The sequence below is a fragment of the Stenella coeruleoalba genome, assembly GCF_951394435.1.
Source record: "Stenella coeruleoalba genome assembly, contig: scaffold_47, whole genome shotgun sequence".
Taxonomy (NCBI): Eukaryota; Metazoa; Chordata; class Mammalia; order Artiodactyla; family Delphinidae; genus Stenella; species Stenella coeruleoalba.
The window spans coordinates 1,667,100-1,682,475 of record NW_027646269.1 but is presented as its reverse complement, the minus strand read 5'-3'; the positions used below and the strand labels follow the sequence as shown (position 1 = coordinate 1,682,475).

The 15,376-nt window shown below is 45.1% G+C and overlaps 1 long non-coding RNA gene across 50 annotated transcripts in view; it reads right to left on the bottom strand.

Annotated features, from left to right (window-relative positions):
* LOC307181221 overlaps positions 1 to 15,376 on the bottom strand; it is a 2,056,127-nt gene that overhangs the window by 1,014,627 nt on the left and 1,026,124 nt on the right. For 46 of the 50 annotated variants that reach the window (XR_013826124.1, XR_013826125.1, XR_013826150.1 and 43 more), the window contains 2 exons: positions 14,272 to 14,357; positions 4,424 to 4,505 (listed from right to left, as the gene is read on the bottom strand). This is a non-coding gene — a long non-coding RNA (uncharacterized lncRNA). The remainder of the gene's footprint in view (positions 1 to 4,423; positions 4,506 to 14,271; positions 14,358 to 15,376) is intronic. The other 4 variants (XR_013826166.1, XR_013826167.1, XR_013826170.1 and 1 more) reach the window with 1 other exon arrangement.

Here is a 15,376-nt window from a genome sequence, read left to right as displayed (position 1 = left end):
CCTTGCTCAATGAAATGGACTCAACACCGCATATTAAACGCCTAAGAATGTACCTGACTAGTAAGTATCGTAAAACCTATGGATGGCTATGTCTCCAAAAGAGAATCAAGCATGTGTACAGCGGCATGAACGCAGCAGTGATAGGATTGGAGAGGTTCGGTGAGCAAATGAAGACCCTTTGAAGTCATATTGCATGGTACCCATTCCACGGGTTTCAACTACCCAGGTTTAAGGTATTCTTCCTTCAGCTAAAACATGTATGTGGAACCTAGAGTATGATCAACCATGTGATCGGGAGACGTGTTCAAATATGTCTCAGTTTTCGTACCCTGGTATTCGGGTGCAACATTCCAGACGCTTTACTAACACTCTCCCCACTTGGAGAGTGAGCGCCTTTAACCTCCTGTTTGGCCCAGTTTGCAATTTCTGCGGAAGATGAACAGGAATAGCGAGAACCAATGAGAGGCTAGCTGGAGGTGTCTGGACGGGCAAATTTAACTCTCATTTCCCACCAGGAAGAGGAAATAAGCAAAGGCTCAGCGTGCCGTGCCGGAACCAGATTAGGGCCTGAAGCCATCCTGCGGTGTTGCGGCCAGCTCAAAAGAAAGCGAGTTGAAGAAAGGAGCTCAGGGGCACTGTAATTCACAAACCTGCAGAGTTATAAATGACAGCTATCGTCCAAAAATATACTGAAGTAAGGCTGCCAAGAGGACTTGAATGTGGGGCAGAATTGCAGGAACCCGATTTCAGGAGGTAGACTGGAATTGCATTGAAAGCATAGGAAAAGAGGCAGAACGTCCACAATGATGCACTTGGCCAAAAAGGGCGTATGCGTTTTTTCCTGAATATATTCAGGAAAAAACGCATACGCCCTTTTTGGCCAACCAAGCAAGCTTGCAAAGGAAATCTGCACTACAATGAAGTCTCACTTCCCCCCGGTCAAAAGGGCCATCTGAAAAAAGTGTAAAATCCAGAAAGGCAGGACAAGCCATGGAGAACTGGGAGCCTTGTTATGCTGATGGGCGGGATGTAAATTGCCAACAACCACTCTGGAGAAGTGTATGGTGTTTCCTGAAACATCTAAAAAACAAAGCAACAGAAACTAGGGCACTTCCACTTATGGTCCTATAGATTAGGGAAATTAAAATCAAAAAGACACAGCCACCCCAAAGTTTGGGACGCCTCTGTTTACAAGAACCTCGTTACAGTACAAGTTCAACATCGCAGAAAGTGAAAAATGGATAAAGAAGTTGTAGTATTTACTTACAAAGCAATATCACTCAGCAATGAAATCTGTGTCATCAGGCCCTTAGCAGCACAATGAGTGGATTCAGGTATGATGATTCTAACTGAAATAAGTCACACAGAAAAAGAAACATCATAAGGTATCAGTAATACACGGAATGTAAACTTGGCTACACAGGAACTGAATTACAGAACAGAACAGGGTCTCAAATTTAGAAAACCAACTTATTCTTGCTTAAGGGGAAAGGTGAGTTGGGGTGCTGCATAAAACCAGAGATTGAAATGAGCACAGATAAAGTTCCTTAAGCCAAATATGGAATAGACAAGAGCTACTCCTTGCTCAACGAAATGGACTCAACACCGCATATTAAACGCGTAAGAATGTACCTGACTAGTAAGTATCTTAAAACCTATGGATTGCTATGTCTCTGAAAGAGAATCAAGCATGTGTACAGGGGCATAAACGCAGCAGTGATAGGATTGGAGAGGTTCGGTGAGCAAATGAAGACCCTTTGAAGTCATATTGCATGGTACCCATTCCACGGGTTTCAACTACCCAGGTTTAAGGTATTCTTCCTTCAGCTAAAACATGCATGTGGAACCTAGAGTATGATCAACCATGTGATCGGGAGACGTGTTCAAATATGTCTCAGTTTTCGTACCCTGGTACTCGGGTGCAACATTCCAGACGCTTTATTAACACTCTCCCGACTTGCAGAGTCAGTCCCTTTAACCTCCTGTTTGGCCCAGTTTGCAATTTCTGCGGAAGATGAACAGGAATAGCGAGAACCAATTAGAGGCTAGCTGGAGGTGTCTGGACGGGCAAATTTAACTCTCATTTCCCACCAGGAAGAGGAATTAACCAAAGGCTCAGCGTGCCGTGCCGGAACCAGATTAGGGCCTGAAGCCATCCTGCGTTGTTGCGGCCAGCTCACAAGAAAGCGAGTTGAAGAAAGGAGCTCAGGGGCACTGTAATTCACAAACCTGCAGAGTTATGAATGACAGCTATCGTCCAAAAATAGACTGAAGTAAGGCTGCCAAGAGGACTTGAAAGCGGGGCAGAATTGCAGGAACCCGATTTCAGGAGGTAGACTGGAATTGCATTGAAAGCATAGGAAAAGAGGCAGAACGTCCACAATGATGCACTTGGCCAAAAAGGGCGTATGCGTTTTTTCCTGAATATATTCAGGAAAAAACGCATACGCCCTTTTTGGCCAACCAAGCAAGCTTGCAAAGGAAATCTGCACTACAATGAAGTCTCACTTCCCCCCGGTCAAAAGGGCCATCTGAAAAAAGTGTAAAATCCAGAAAGGCAGGACAGGCCATGGAGAACTGGGAGCCTTGTTATGCTGATGGGCGGGATGTAAATTGCCAACAGACACTAAGGAAAAGTGTATGGTGTTTCCTGAAACATCTAAAAAACAAAGCAACAGAGCCTAGGGCACTTCCACTTATGGTCCTATAGCTTAGGGAAATTAAAATCAAAAAGACACAGCCACCCCAAAGTTTGGGACGCCTCTGTTTACAAGAACCTCGTTTACAGTACAAGTTCAACATCGCAGAAAGTGAAAAATGGATAAAGAAGTTGTGGTATTTACTTACAAAGCAATATCACTCAGCAATGAAATCTATGTCATCAGGCCCTTAGCAGCACAATGAGTGGATTCAGGTACGATGATTCTAACTGAAATAAGTCACACAGAAAAAGAAACATCATAAGATATCACTAATACACGGAATGTAAACTTGGCTACACAGGAACTGCATTCCAAAACAGAACAGGGTCTCAAATTTAGAAAACCAACTTATGCTTGCTTAAGGGGAAAGGTGAGTTGGGGTGCTGCATAAAACCAGAGATTGAAATGAGCACAGATAAAGTTCCTTAAGCCAAATATGGAATAGACAAGAGCTACTCCTTGCTCAACGAGATGGACTCAAAACCCCATATTAAACGCCTAAGAATGTACCTGACTAGTAAGTATCTTAAAACCTATGGATGCCTATGTCTCCAAAAGAGAATCAAGCGTGTGTACAGGGGCATAAACGCAGCAGTGATAGGATTGGAGAGGTTCGGTGAGCAAATGAAGACCCTTTGAAGTCATATTGCATGGTACCCATTACACGGGTCTCAACTCTCCAGGTTTAAGGTATTCTTCCTTCAGCTAAAACATGCATGTGGAACCCAGAGTATGATCAACCATGTGAACGGGAGTCGTGTTCAAATATGTCTCAGTTTTGCTCCCCTGGTACTCGGGTGCAACATTCCAGAAGCTTTACTAACACACTCCCGACTTGGAGAGTCAGTCCCTTTAACCTCCTGTTTGGCCCAGTTTGCAATTTCTGCGGAAGATGAACAGGAATAGCGAGAACCAATGAGAGGCTAGCTGGAGGTGTCTGGACGGGCAAATTTAACTCTCATTTCCCACCAGGAAGAGGAATTAACCAAAGGCTCAGCATGCCGGGCCGGAACCAGATTAGGGCCTGAAGCCATCCTGCGGTGTTACGGCCAGGTCACAAGAAAGCGAGTTGAAGAAAGGAGCTCAGGGGCACTGTAATTCACAAACCTGCAGAGTTATAAATGACAGCTATCGTCCAAAAATAGACTGAAGTAAGGCTGCCAAGAGGACTTGAAAGCGGGGCAGAATTGCAGGAAACCGATTTCAGGAGGTAGACTGGAATTGCATTGAAAGCATAGGAAAAGAGGCAGAACGTCCACAATGATGCACTTGGCCAAAAAGGGCGTATGCGTTTTTTCCTGAATATATTCAGGAAAAAACGCATACGCCCTTTTTGGCCAACCAAGCAAGCTTGCAAAGGAAATCTGCACTACAATGAAGTCTCATTTCCCCCCGGTCAAAAGGGCCATCTGAAAAAAGTGTAAAATCCAGAAAGGCAGGACAGGCCATGGAGAACTGGGAGCCTTGTTATGCTGAAGGGCGGGATGTAAATTGCCAACAACCACTCGGGAGAAGTGTATGGTGTTTCCTGAAACATCTAAAAAACAAAGCAACAGAGCCTAGGGCACTTCCACTTATGGTCCTATAGCTTAGGCAATTTAAAATCAAAAAGACACAGCCACCCCAAAGTTTGGAACGGCTCTGTTTACAAGAACCTCGTTTACAGTACAAGTTCAACATCGCAGAAAGTGAAAAATGGATAAAGAAGTTGTGGTATTTACTTACAAAGCAATATCACTCAGCAATGAAATCTATGTCATCAGGCCCTTAGCAGCACAATGAGTGGATTCAGGTATGATGATTCTAAGTGAAATAAGTCACAAAGAAAAAGAAACATCATAAGATATCAGTAATACACGGAATGTAAACTTGGCTACAAGGAACTGAATTACAGAACAGAACAGGGTCTCAAATTTAGAAAACCAACTTATGCTTGCTTAAGGGTAAAGGTGAGTTGGGTTGCTGCATAAAACCAGAGATTGAAATGAGCACAGATAAAGTTCCTTAAGCCAAATATGGAATAGACAAGAGCTACTCCTTGCTCAACGAAATGGAGTCAACACCGCATATTAAACGCGTAAGAATGTACCTGACTAGTAAGTATCTTAAAACCTATGGATTGCTATGTCTCCGAAAGAGAATCAAGCATGTGTACAGGGGCATAAACGCAGCAGTGATAGGATTGGAGAGGTTCGGTGAGCAAATGAAGACCCTTTGAAGTCATATTGCATGGTACCCATTCCACGGGGTTCAACTACCCAGGTTTAAGGTATTCTTCCTTCAGCTAAAACATGCATGTGGAACCCAAGTATGATCAACCATGTGATCGGGAGACGTGTTCAAATATGTCTCAGTTTTCGTACCCTGGTACTCGGGTGCAACATTCCAGACGCTTTACTAACACTCTCCCGACTTGCAGAGTCAGTCGTTTTAACCTCCTGTGTGGCCCAGTTTGCAATTTCTGCGGAAGATGAACAGGAATAGCGAGAACCAATTAGAGGCTAGCTGGAGGTGTCTGGACGGGCAAATTTAACTCTCATTTCCCACCAGGAAGAGGAATTAACCAAAGGCTCAGCGTGCCGTGCCGGAACCAGATTAGGGCCTGAAGCCATCCGGCGGTGTTGCGGCCTGCTCAAAAGAAAGCGAGTTGAAGAAAGGAGCTCAGGGGCACTGTAATTCACAAACCTGCAGAGTTATAAATGACAGCTATCGTCCAAAAATAGACTGAAGTAAGGCTGCCAAGAGGACTTGAAAGCGGGGCAGAATTGCAGGAAACCGATTTCAGGAGGTAGACTGGAATTGCATTGAAAGCATAGGAAAAGAGGCAGAACGTCCACAATGATGCACTTGGCCAAAAAGGGCGTATGCGTTTTTTCCTGAATATATTCAGGAAAAAACGCATACGCCCTTTTTGGCCAACCAAGCAAGCTTGCAAAGAAATATACACTACAATGAAGTCTCACTTCCCCGCGGTCAAAAGGGCCATCTGAAAAAAGTGTAAAATCCAGAAAGGCAGGACAGGCCATGGAGAACTGGGAGCCTTGTTATGCTGATGGGCGGGATGTAAATTGCCAACAGACACTCGGGAGAAGTGTATGGTGTTTCCTGAAACATCTAAAAAACAAAGCAACAGAGCCTAGGGCACTTCCACTTATGGTCCTATAGCTTAGGGAAATTAATATCAAAAAGACACAGCAACCCCAAAATTTGGGACGGCTCTTTTTGCAGGAATCTCTTCTACGGCACAGGTTAAATATCCCAGAGAGCAAATAATGGATAAAGAAGTTGCGGTACTTCTGTACAACAGAATACCACTCAGCAATGAAATCTATGTCACCAGGCCCGTACCAGCATAATGAGTGGATTGAGGCACGATGATTCTAAGTGAAATAAGTCACACAGAAAAAGAAACATCATAAGGTATCACTAATACACGGAATGTGAACTTGGCTACACATGAACTGAATTACAAAACAGAACAGGGTGTCAAGTTTAGAAAACCAACTTATGCCTGCTTAAGGGGGAAGGTGAGTTGGGGTGCTGCATAAAAGCAGAGTTTGAAATTAGCACAGATACCGTTCCATAAGCCAAATATGTAATAGACAAGAGCTACCCCTTGCTCAACGAAATGGATTCAACAATGAGGTATCACCTCACACCTGGTAGAATAGGCATCATTGAAAATCTACAAACAAAAAATGCTGGAAAGGGTGTGGAGAAAAGGAACCCTCTTCCACTATTGTTGGGAATATAAATTGATACAGTCATTATGGAGAACAATATGGAATTTCTTAAGAAACGAACAATAGAATTACCATATGATACAGCAATCCCAGTACTGGACATATACCCAGACAAAACCATAAATCAAAAAGAGTCATTCACCGCAATGTTCATTGCATCACTATTTACAATATCGAGGTAATGGAAGCAACCTAAATGCCCACAGACAGACGAATGCATAAAGCTGTGGTACATATATAAAATGGAATATTACTAAGCCATGAAAAGGAATGAAATTGGGTCATTTGTAGAGACGTCGATGGATCTAGAGACTGTCATACAGAGTGAAGTAAGTCAGAAAGAGAAAAACAAATCTTGTATATTCATGCATATATGTGGAACCTAGAAAAACTGTACAGATTAACCATTTTGCAAGGCATAAATAGAGCAACAGATGTAGACAACAAACGTATGGACAACAAGGGGGGAAAGCTGTTGGGGGGTGGTGGTGGGAGGAGTTGAGAGACTGGGATTGGCATGTATACATTTATATGTATAAAATAGATAACCAATAAGAACCTGCTGTATAAAAATATAAAATAAAATTCAAAATTAATAAGAAGTAAAATTTAAAAAATAAAACAGAAAAAACAATTATTCCCTGCACATACATGTATTTATATGAATAAATTATTTCCATGCTTATATCTGTAAATACAAAAAAGAGGAATAAAATCTACCTTGAACCAAAAATGAAAAAGAGAAAAAAAACACAGAACCCACCAGTTACACAGAGGAAAACCGTATCAGGGCACTTGCTCCAGTTGTAAACAATTCTGAAGTTGGTCAGTGGTGGGGAATCGTCTCCCATTCAGCCAGCAGCCCCCACGCAACAAGCGTCCTCATTGCAAAGCTGGGGCACCGTGCCGAGGCATCTGTGAGTAAACGTGAGCTGAGCCCCAGGCCAGTTGCTGCTGAACTATTCCCACCCGTCCCAGGTAAAACACCTGAATATATACAAGGACTTGAAAGCCTAGAGGAAGGGCCATAGAGCCACACGAGTGACAGCATGCCGGCCGACTTGGTGCCTGCAGGCCAGCCAGGATGGTCCTGGCTCTGGGTGCTCTTCTGGAAGATTTCCATTTCCCTGCCTGAGATACCCGTCCTGTCCCTGCCCCCACTGCTTTTTTCCTTCCTCACCTCTGCCCAGGGAGAAATTCCAGCAGCAGGTATGGGTGACACATCCTCTTCTTTAGCAGGTGGCAGCCTGGTAACTGCTGCAGAAAGTCCAGCAGAGCCCCACTCACACTGGGCCACCCACAAAGCCGTGGCCTCTCACTCCCTCCCACCAGCCCAGCCCCGAGACTGCTGACAGAGCAGAGAAAATGGCGTCAGGCACGGCTGCAGGGGCTCTTGCTGCCTGGAGTGGTATTTATATTGATCTCAACCCAGGCACACCTGGGGAGGGCTGGCCGGCACGGTAAGGCTGCCCAGGTCAGCCAATCATCACCCCTCAGGGGCTCACAGTTGCAGAAAATGGAACTTGCTGAACCGGCCAGGTCCAAGGAACAGGTGTGGGCTCCTGAGAGTCAGGATAGACAAGGGGCTGCAGCTTTGGCTTGTTTTCTAATCATTTTATCTGGCCCATGAGTGGGAGACAACTTCAAGAAAACCCTCTCCTAATGAGAGGAACCCAGGAGTCAGGGAGAGGAGGGGTGGGTGGTGGTTGGAGACAGAGGCCTGGTGCCCCGGGTGCAGTGGAAGTCTCTGGAAGACCAGGTGGAGGGAGGCCTCACGGAGTGATGCCCAGGGTCACAGACCTGTCGCAGCTGCTGTTTGTTAGTTCAAGTCCTGCTCTGAGGTGCTCTGTGTCAGCTCTGAGCGACAGGTGAGCTGGGGGTGCTCTGCAATGAGGGCTATGTGCACGGTTCCTGTGTGCCCAGCCCTGCCACGGTACCTGCAAGGGTAGCTCTGTATCCTGGGAGGGGCCTGACCATGAGAGTCCCGTGGGCTGGGGTGGGGGTGGGGTACCTGCACAGGTGAGCTCCATATTCTGGGATTGGTCTGACCACGAGAGCCCCATGGGCTGCTGGGGACCTGGTAAAGGATGTCAGGACACTCAGTGAAGCCACCGAAGATATACCTCCAGTTGCTCCTAATTCCTACACCCTGCTGGTCATTCTACCAACCACCAGGACATGGTATTCTGTATTAGTCTTCAATGATGCCTTCTTTTGTATTCCATTAGTCCCAGAGTCACAAGAAATTTTGGTTTGTGAGTGGCAGGACTCAACATACAACTAAAACAATACTTCCGGGCCGTCTGGCCCCAAGGGTGCAAAAATTCCCACACCATCTTTGGGGAAAGCTTAGCTAAAGACCTAAAAGTTCTACCTCTGGAAAAGGAAACCCTCCTTCAATATGCAGACGACATTCTGATCACCAGCCCTACTAAGGAGGCCTCTGAACTACCAAGCCAATAAAGGATAGAAGTTGTCCAAGAAAAAGCTCAAATATCACAGACTGCGGTGACCTGCCTGGGCTTCATTCTCACAGAAGGTCAGAGAAGCCCATCCCAGGAAAGGGAAGAAACCATTTTCAGCCTTACCCCTTTCTAAAACTAGAAGACAGCTTAGGGGTTCCTGGGGAGGCCAGGGTTTGCTGCTTCTGGATCCCTAACTACAGTCTACTAGCTGGGCCTCTATATGAAACACTGAAAGGAAAAGATGATGATCCTTTTGAATAGAATCCAGAAGTGGCCTTTCAAGAATGGAAAGAGCAGTCAATTCAGACCCTTGCCCTGGAACTCCCTAATTTAGCTAAACCCTTTGACCTTTACATTCCCGGTGAAAGGTGAATCGCCATTGGAGAATTAGTGCAAAAACTGGGACCACTTGAAATGGAACAATGCAAGAATGCCATCCAGGTAGGATAAACTACGGTCACTAAGGGGCTTGGCCCACTGCCACATCTGGCCAAGATACTGGCGGTATCTAAAAACCTGGAAATCAGCAGCCCAAAAGGCCACCTCCCTCCTAAGGGAAAAGGACCCCACGTGGTGATCCTAACCACCAACCATGCCCTGAAGTTGCAGGGTTCGCTCCGTGGGCACACCGACCTCGAGTGAGGAGGCCCTCCAACTCCAACATCCAGAGAGATAACCGGGGGCAACAGGGCACCATGACAACTCGTGTGAACATCACTTGACCTGGAGTTTCTCTCATAAAACAACAAGAGTGTGTCCCAAAAGAGTAGACTACTGCTTGCAGGACTTACTGCACCCAGAGGGGAGCTAATAATCTTGGCGGGGGAACAGTATACCACACTGTCACCATAGAAAAGCCTACAGACACCGTGATGATGGTGGCCAATAAGACTGGCTGGACTCCTGTTTACTTCAAAAGGCTGTTGACTCAGTAGCCATCATGGTCCTTGATCACCACTGACCCTGGACTGTCTGGGAGTTGAGCGGGCAGGGCTCTGACACCTGGTGCTGTTTGTACGTTAATTCAGGGGCCTAATTGAAGAAAGCGCAGACTACTGGTCAGAGCATCTAGGCTGGCAGAGACGGTCAGCCTAAGGTGGCCGAACAAATGTGGGGCGGGGTGAAACCGGCCCCCACAGCGTCTCTGCACATCTCTTTCCTGGACCCTTAAAGGTCATTAGAATCTATAACACTTCCAATGCTGGTGCTCAGGTGGACGAGCAGGGAGGCAGGGGTCCTGGGGACAATCAACGTCACCGGGAGGCTGCTGGGGAGAAGCTCTGACCCTCGCCCCAGGGTATGAGGGCTCCCAACTCAGCACTCAGCAGTTACAGAAGAAGGGTCTGCACCCTCAGCACTCCAAGAATGAGGAACGGGACAAAAGGCAGAGGAGGGGTTTGTCCCCAGCAAAGCCCATTAAAAATCCCTGGGAGATAAAAATAGAATCTGGGCAATAAAGTCAAGTCTAACCTTTTTTATCCTTTGTGCTTTGTCTAATTTCACGTGCTCCTAGGGTCCCACATGCAGAGGTTCCACACCCGGCACTTCAGACCAGATTTCCTACTGCAGAATGGCTGGGTCGACACCTCAGCTCCTGGGGCCCAGTGCAGACTCCACGATATAGAGCCTGAGCTACAGCCAACCCGGCCCTCGAGAGCTCCGCCGCCTCCCTCCCTCCCACTGACTCTGACAGGATCTCTACACAGCAGCCCAGCCCACAGCCCACGGGGTAGTGCATGCTCTCACCTCTCCATTCTCTGATCAAAATATAAAGTTTCCTTTGCTTGTGAACCAAACTCAGTCTCGATCTGTTGGCCCCAATGACACTGGGCACGGGGACACTTGTTGGGGTCCACTCTGGAGGATCAGTAACAGAAATTGAGACTATTGTAACCTCAATGAACAGATGTGTGAGCCAAACTGTAGTTAACATAGAACAGTGTATAAGGCTCGGGTAAAATAAGATGTTTTTAACACTTCCATTTGATATTTCCATCACTTTTTATAAGCAAGTTCAGTGAAAAGGTTTGTCTTATTTGTCAGGTCAATATTAGAGAAACGAAGTGATTTCTTTCCAAGGATGTACAGCTAATAATCTTGGTTAAACCTTCAATCTTGTTTTAAATGCTTTTCCATTGAAAATGATACCTCTCTTTCAGCTCCCCCATTTCTGAGAAGTATAAAATCTTATAATTTATTATTACCAAAGGGGAAAGGTGGGAGGAGGGATAAATTAACAGTTTGGAATGAACACATACACACTGCTATGTATAAAATAGATCATCAACAAGGAACTACTGTATAGCACAGGGAACTACACTCAACATTTTGCAATAACCTATAAGGGGAAATAATCTGAAAAAGAATAGATATTTTTATTGACATCATCTATCAATGACAGTTAAAGTGTAGCCTAAGGGAAGCTGGTGGTGAGTGCTTCTGACCCTGAAGACTTCAATCATCTAAAGTTTGGACTCTGCCTACTTCCCAAGGCCCTTAATGAACATATGTGTAGCCGTAGCTTAAAAAATTCCCCAGTTTGGGTTTCGGGGAGACACTGATTTTGAAAAAGCCCTGGTGTTGTCCTTACATGAATGGGACTCTTCCTACTGCTAAAACATGTCTGTCACACCCAGAGGATGGTATACCGTCTGATCGGGAAGAGTTTGGAAAAGGCATCTCATCTCCTCATCTCCTGGTGCTCGGGTTCACCCCTCCAGCGTCTTTACTAACAGTCTCCCCACTTGGAGATGTCAGCACTGTCAACATCCTGTTGCGTACAGTTTGGAATTTGTCCAGAGGATGAAGCGGAAGGATGAGGAACAATGAGAGACAAGTCCTAGGTGTTCAGACAGGCACATGTCACTCTAATTTCCAATCAGGAAGACGAATTGACCAAAGGCTAGGGTTGCCCATGGAAACAGTATAGGGCTTGAGGAAATCCCGCTGCTTTGTGGCCAGTTCCCATAAACACGAGTTGAACAATGGAACTCAGGGGCAGTAAAATTCACAAAACTGCAGAGTTGAAAATATCCATCACTGAAAAATGTCTTGAGGAAAGTCAGAGAAAAGGACTTGTAAGCAAGGGAGAATGGCAGGAAAGGGATTTGAGGAGGTAGAAAGGACTCGCCATTAAGCACAAGAAAAGGAGCTGAACATTGCCAACATTGCAGTTGGCCAAAAAGGGTGTATGCGTTCTTTTCTGTATATATTCAAGAAAAGGGCATACACTTTTTTAGCCAACCAAACAGGTGGGCACTGGAAGTCAATACTACAAAAGATATCACTTCGCATCAGTCAGAAGAGCCATCCTCATAAAGCATAAACAACAGAAATGCAGGACAGGGCAACGAGAAGAGGGAGCCCTGTGAGACTTATAGTGGAAATGTATATTGCCAACGGCCATTCTGGAGAAGTGTATTGTGTTTACTAAAGCATCTAAAAAATGAGCTACAGAGCATAGGGCACTTGCACTCATGGGCGTATATCTTGGGAAAAACAAAAATCGAGAGGACACAGGCACCCCAATGTTTACCCCCTCTCTGTTTAAAAGATCCTCGACTAGGATATAACTTAAATGTCTCTGGAGGGAAAAAATGGATAGAGATGTGGTACTTAGGTAGAGTGGAATATTATTCAGCCTGGAAATCAATGAAATATGGCCAGTTGTAACAACTCCGGAGGAGTTACGTATGATCATTCTAAGTGACAGAATTCAAAAAGAAAAAGACACATATCATAAGATATCACTTAAAGGTGGAATCCAAAATGGCTACACATGAAATAAATTACAAAACAAAAACATAGTCAAATATGTAGAAAACACGCATAAGGCTGCTAAACGGGAAAGGTGGGGAGGGGTGAGGCATCATCCAGGAGGTTGAAATTAGCAAAGATACCATTCCAAATACCAAACTGATAATCAACAAGGCCTACACGGTAGCTAAAAGAACTGCACTCAGCACACTCAAGTCACCGGAAAAGAATATATACGACTGGTAAGAATCTGAAAAAGAATTTATTGATGTCTCTCTGTACGTGAATCAAGTGGATGTACAGCAGCAAGAAACAGAGCTTTGAAAATCAGCTGTAACCAATATAGTAATAAATTGAAAAAAATAAACGACAGAGAGACAGAGAAAACCTCTTACAACTTTTCCTCAGGGACGGTGATGCAACATGGATTGAACACATCTAGACCCACAGCAGGATGAGACATAAGGCTGGAAACTGTTTGCGCTAAGAGAAATGTGAGGTTGGGTGAGGAAATGCACACCCTTTAAAGTAATACTACCTGGTACCCATTCAATGGGTCCCAAATCTGCAGGTTCAAGGGATCTTCCTACAGCTAAAACATGCATGGAAAACCCAGAGGACTGTACACCATGTGATCGGGAGATGTGTCTAAAATGCACCTCATTTATCCTCTCCTGGTGCTCCTGTTCACCATTCCAGCCACGCTACTTAGAATCTCCCCACTTGGAGAATCAGCACATTTAAACTTCTGTTTCACACATTTTGCAAATTGTGAGGAGGATGAACGGGAAGGGGGGGAACCAATGAGAGAAGAGTTGTAGGGGTTTGGACGGGCACATATCACTCTAATTTCCCATTAAGAGTAAGAATTAAAGGAAGGCTCAGCCTGCCTCGCCGGAGCCAAAATAGGGCCTGAAGCAATCCTGCGAGTTTGAGGCCAGCTCACAAAAGAGCAACTTAAAAAATGGAGCTCAGGGTCACTGCAATTCACAAACCTGCAGAGTTATAAATGAAAACTAACGTCCAAAAATATGTTGAGGTAAGGCAAAGAAGAGGATCTGAATGCAAGACAGAATTGCAAGAAACAGATTTCAAGAGATAGATTGGACTCGTCTTTAACGCACATGAAAAGCGGCAGAATTTCGACAATGATGCAGTTGGCCCAAAAGGGCGTAAGCGATTTTTCCTGACTATATCCAGGAAAAAACGCATACACACTTTATGGGCAACGAAGCAAGCAAGCAATGCAAATGTGCACAACAAAGAAGTCTCACTTCCCACCGGTCAAAAGGGCCATCCTAAAAAATTGTAAAAACCAGAAATGCAGGACAGGCCATGGAGAACTGGGAACCTTGTTATGCTGATGGGCGGGATGTAAATTGCCAACAGACACTCGGGAGAAGTGTATGGTGTTTCCTGAAACATCTAAAAAACAAAGCAACAGAGCCTAGGGCACTTCCACTTATGGTCCTATAGCTTAGGGAAATTAAAATCAAAAAGACACAGCCACCCCAAAGTTTGGGACGCCTCTGTTTACAAGAACCTCATTTACCGGACAAGTTTAATATCACAGAAAGTGAAAAATGGATAAAGAACTTGTGGTACTTACGTACAATGCAGTATCACTCAGCAATGAAATCTATGTCATCAGGACCGTAGCAGCATAATGAGTGGATTCAGGTACGATGATTCTAAATGAAATAAGTCACACAGAAAAAGAAACATCATAAGATATCACTAATACACGGAATGTAAACTTGGCTACACAGGAACTGCATTCCAAAACAGAACAGCGTCTCAAATATAGAAAACCAACTTATGCTTGCTTAAGGGGAAAGGTGAGTTGGGGTGCTGCATAAAACCAGAGATTGAAATGAGCACAGATAAAGTTCCTTAAGCCAAATATGGAATAGACAAGAGCTACTCCTTGCTCAACGAAATGGACTCAACACCCCATATTAAACGCCTAAGAATGTACCTGACTAGTAAGTATCTTAAAACCTATGGATTGCTATGTCTCCAAAAGAGAATCAAGCGTGTGTACAGGGGCATAAACGCAGCAGTGATAGGATTGGAGAGGTTCGGTGAGCAAATGAAGACCCTTTGAAGTCATATTGCATGGTACCCATTCCACGGGTCTCAACTCTCCAGGTTTAAGGTATTCTTCCTTCAGCTAAAACATGCATGTGGAACCCAGAGTATGATCAACCGTGTGAACGGGAGACGTGTTCAAATATGTCTCAGTTTTCCTCCCCTGGTACTCGGGTGCAACATTCCAGACGCTTTACTAACACTCTCCCCACTTGGAGAGTCAGCGCCTTTAACCTCCTGTTTGGCCCAGTTTGCAATTTCTGCGGAAGATGAACAGGAATAGGGAGAACCAATGAGAGACTAGCTGGAGGTGTCTGGACGGGCAAATTTAACTCTCATTTCCCACCAGGAAGAGGAAATAACCAAAGGCTCAGCGTGCCGTGCCGGAACCAGATTAGGGCCTGAAGCCATCCTGCGGTGTTGCGGCCAGCTCACAAGAAAGCGAGTTGAAGAAAGGAGCTCAGGGACACTATAATTCACAAACCTGCAGAGTTATAAATGACAGCTATCGTCCAAAAATATACTGAAGTAAGGCTGCCAAGAGGACTTGAAAGCGGGGCAGAATTGCAGGAAACCGATTTCAGGAGGTAGACTGGAATTGCATTGAAAGCATAGGAAA